This window comes from Aethalodelphis obliquidens, unplaced genomic scaffold (assembly GCF_003676395.1).
Source record: "Aethalodelphis obliquidens isolate GAN/ISIS:26980383/991018 unplaced genomic scaffold, ASM367639v1 scaffold16, whole genome shotgun sequence".
Lineage (NCBI taxonomy): Eukaryota > Metazoa > Chordata > Mammalia > Artiodactyla > Delphinidae > Aethalodelphis > Aethalodelphis obliquidens.
In genome coordinates this window covers 12,599,270-12,603,930 of record NW_020837960.1, presented here as the reverse complement: position 1 = coordinate 12,603,930, position 4,661 = coordinate 12,599,270, and the positions used below count along the sequence as shown (strand labels likewise).

The window sequence follows — 4,661 nt, the reverse complement described above, 5'->3', positions numbered from 1 at the left end:
GAATAACCATCCAAGGGTCTTCTCCCATGGAAGAAGGTGGAGAGTCAAGATAATAGGAAAGTCATCACCAGACATCACCCCTGTGTTCTAGCTCCCAGAGGGCAGAAAGGATCCTCAGGTCTCTGCTGAATCCAGAGGGATAACCTAGCTCTTCACAGGCTGCCTGCCTCAGTGTCATGACGTAAGAGGAAACATGAAAAGCAAAGATTTGAAGTCCCACCATTATCCTTCCCTCTGCATCTCCAGAACCATCCAGGCGTCACCTTGGCACAGGATGACTCCTGTGGCCTTTTAAAGACTGGATCGTGATGCCATTTCCAAATGTGCAAACGGTCTAGAGCGAAGCCCCCTTGAGGAGCATGGGGTGAAAACGTCACCACACTCCCACTCTTCAAGGCCTGGAAGAGGACTAGCAGGTAGAACTGTAGAGCACCGAGCAGTGTCCTTGGGGAGAAACAAGACATCCACCATCTCACTGGCTTTGCATTTTGGAGAGTCTAAGATGAGACAAAGGGTGCCTGAGAAATGAGATCAGTTGAATATTCAGTTCTCCAAAATATCAACAATTTAATTAAACAACAGGGTTGATCTTGGCACTCTCAAGGAGCTCTTTTTAATTAAACTTTGCATTTCTTCGCGCTGCTCTGCGGTGGCATTCCAGGGTAGCATTTGGCTTTGAATAAGCCGTCATTTTGTCCACCCATGACGGTTAGGAAACGCCCCACTGCTGAGTTAACAGAATTCTTTTTTTTTTTTTTGAAGACAGCAATATTACTATTTATTGACACTTAGAAGCATTATCCTATTATTAGGAATAATGTAATAACACCTCATTCTTATTATGTTTTATAATCATTAAGTACATATGAACACATATAATAAAAATACAGATACTGCATGGTGACTAAGTAATTTGGGAATAAGCCCAGAGACTAAGTCACAGCACGCATAAACTGTTTATGTCTTAACTGCTCACTTATACCTGAACAAGTTTTCATTAAGCATACTAATCATTTCCAAGTGATGTAATAAAAAGTCTGGTTGCCGTATTTTATTATTTTTCTTAATTACATTTGGGAGAAGATGCTAGTGCTTCACCTATTTTAATACTCGTATATTCTGGATCATATTATACAAATACATACATAGAAACTTAAATGATCATAAATTTCCCATGAGGAGATTTATTTAGTCTGTGTATTTGCAAAACATTTTAACACTGCAAACATTAGAGGTTTCAAGATTGGGCACAGGAAAAAGTTTTACTCTACGACGATGATGCTGGTGTGCACTTCTCCACAAGGCCTCTTAGTGACATCAATCAATGGGAGGTAGGAGTTTATCAATGAACTGCCTGATATCCATCACTTCCTGTTCACATGAACTGTGCGTCATGCCTCCATAGGTTTTGAAGGTTACATTGGCTGGATTTACCAATGTTTTTAGCCTTTCAGCAGTAAGAGAACCAAACATTAGGGGAACTAATGGACCCAAATCTCCACGGCACAGAAGAACAGAAATGTCTCTATTCACACCACTGATAGGACCCTGCGGAAAGGAGGCCCGCAGGGGCAGCCAGCAGCTGAGAGCGGTGACGCCGGCCAGCTTCTGCTGTGTGGTCAGTGCCGTGTACAGAAATAAAGCCCCTCCCTGAGAAAATCCTCCCAAAATCATTCTGTTAGAAGGAATGCCATTCTTCACCTCTTGCTCTATTGAAGCTTTTACACTTTCTGCTGCCTGTTTAATTCCAGTTTCATCTTCCTGGGAATCTAGTGAAAGCCCAATAATGTCAAACCAAGAAGGCATGGCCATGTTCACATTTAATGTTACAGGCATAACTGGTGCGTGCGGGCAGATGTGTTTGATGTGGGCGCTTCTGATACCTGCAAAGGCTTCTGCCCATCCATGCCCCGTGTCTCCCAATCCATGAAGGAAAATTACCGCGTCGGTGGCCTTCCGGACGGCGGGCACGATGGCGGGCAGGGGGGCCGACACGTTACTGCCGCACATACACCGGCTCTACCGACCGCGCATCGCAAGCGGAAGGCGGAGCTGGTGCCAAGCCGCGGCCCAAGGGCGCATGCTCAGGCGCGTGCGCGCAACAGAATTCTTAAATGTGAGTATCCCCGACTCTTCATTTTCACCCATATTCAGAAACTTTCATTAGGGTTAATGAAACTTAAGTGTTATTTTATTTATTCTTTTCCGGGCTGTCTGCAAAATATCTGCCTCTACATAGAACTCAGATGTTGACTAAGTTTCAGGTCACATTTCAGTCCTTTCATCTGTAAAATGGTGTCACAATTCTCTCTTAATGCAAAATTATTTTACATTTTGGGTGAGGACATGACCAAAAAAAAAAAAGAAAGAAAAGCTCATGACAATGTGTGTGGCATGACCTCTAACGCATAGTAGCCAGAATTCATGAGAGCTGGGCTGCTAATCACCCTGCACGAGAGTGAAGATGCTGCCATTGTAGAAATTGCTTGTAAAATTGCTAAAGTATCAATTTTAAGGCTTAGAGTGGAGAGAATCCCATCTAGGGTAAAAAGGACATCAAATTATTATGTAGACATTATTCTCATAAACTACTCATCTTCTAACTGGGAGAGGGCTTTGTACACATTGCAGAAAACTGATTGACAGGTGAGAAAGAGAGGATGCGATTAGGAAAGATGGGTGAATGGAAGTGGATAGTGTGGTAATTGCCTTCCTATAATACTGACTGTAATAATTTGACTATATGACCATTTTCTGCTCTGTAAAAACATACGTCACAAAAAAACCCTATTTCAGCCAAATTCTCTACACACGTATATATAATCCAAATGCCTCCGTCTAAACTCTTGGAAAAAAATGAGTCAGAACAGCATAGATTTCAAATTGGAAACAAAATACATCAAAGTAATTCAGATTATTAAAATCCAAGATCAGTCATGTTGGGGTTAAAAATATTACTTTAATCTTCCCAACAAATTTTGTTATAGGATATTCTTTTAGAATGTGGCAAAACAAACTCCTAAAACCGATCACCAGGATTAAAAAAAAATAATTCGTGGGGCTTCCCTGGTGGCGCAGTGGTTAAGAATCCGCCTGCTAATGCAGGGGTCATGGGTTCGAGCCCTGGTCCGGGAAGATCCCACATGCCACGGAGGAACTAAGCCCGTGTGCCACAACTACTGAGCCTGCGCTCTAGAGCCCGCGAGCCACAACTACTGAAGCCTGCGTGCCCTAGAGCCTGTGCTCCGCAACAAGACAAGCCACCACAATGAGAAGTCCACGCACCGCAACGAAGAGTAGCCCCCGCTCACCGCAACTAGAGAAAGCCCGCGCACAGCAACCAAGACCCAACGCAGCCAAAACAAAATAAATAAAATAAATAATAAATTAAATAATAATAATTCGCAACACGGGAAGCCTGGCGAAACTCTTTTTTGCTCTACTACAAGTATTAATATGTTGTGCTTTGGGAAACTTCATGTATTTTACAGCTAATGCTAAATACGCCAGAAGTAATTGCATTATAATGTGTATATAAGAAACAAGAGGGACTTCCCTGGTGGTCCAGTGGTTAAGTGCCTTCCACTGCAGGGGACACGGGTTCGATCCCTGGTCGGGGAACTAAGATCCCACAGGCCGCGGGGCAACTAAGCCCATGTGCTCTAGAGCCTGCGCACCACAACTAGAGAGAATCCCGCATGCCGCAACGAAGATCCGGCGTGCCGCAATTAAGACCTGATGCAGCCAAATAAATAAATAAATAAATATTTTTAAAAAGATTAACAAGAAATTTTAAGTTGGGGAGGAACCAAGAGGGTTTTCAAAGCTGAGTTTCTTCTTTTTGAATACAACCACAAGACTCATATGTCTTTTTCCTTCTCCATATGAAAGTAGAGTAATTCTGGTTGCTCTGTGTTGCTGTCTTTGAGGCTTTGCTCCTAATGACTAGTCATAAGCAATTAAAATTTTTTTCTTTTTTTTTTTTACTCCTATGGCCTCTCTAGAGCATGCTTTGCTTCAAAACTGACTAATGTCAAGATTATCTACATCGTTAATGAACACAAGTGGCTTGAAATGTTATACAGGGAAATCTATTCCTCTTAAGAGCTAGATCAGGAACATAGCAACGGAGAAGATAAACCTTTTCATAATAACAAATGAACAACCATGGGAGAAAAGAGCTGAGATCTCTTTCTAGCACAAAACAAGAAACTAAACTATTAAAGGAAAAGAACTATTGTTAGTCCTATAACCTGAATTGTAAAGTGGGTCCTGAGCCTCACTTTCACTGTAATTTTCTAAACTTTTGGAAAATGGACTTTCTAAGCAGGGCATTCTGAATGTACACGTATAATGGACTTTACTAGGTAGATGCAATTGATGTTATGATTACTCACCAACATCTTTAGCTAGTGGAGGATCTGGGTAGCATTATTTTATACAGGTCAAAGCCCATTAAAAATAAACTCCAAGGTCAAATAACAAAATACATGTGAAAAATATTTTTTTAATGAATTGATTTATTTATTTTTGGCTGTGTTGGGTCTTCGTTGCTGTGTGCAGGCTTTCTCTAGTTGCGGTGAGTGGGGACTACTCTTCGTTGCGGTGCGCAGGCTTCTCATTGCAGTGGCTTCTCTTGTTGCGGAGCACGGGCTCTAGAC

At 42.0% G+C, this 4,661-nt stretch overlaps 1 pseudogene; it reads right to left on the bottom strand.

The window, feature by feature from the left end:
* Window positions 1–1,232: 1,232 nt before the first annotated feature.
* Window positions 1,233–2,010, bottom strand: LOC113625830 (acyl-protein thioesterase 1 pseudogene; annotated as a pseudogene).
* Window positions 2,011–4,661: the final 2,651 nt, after the last annotated feature.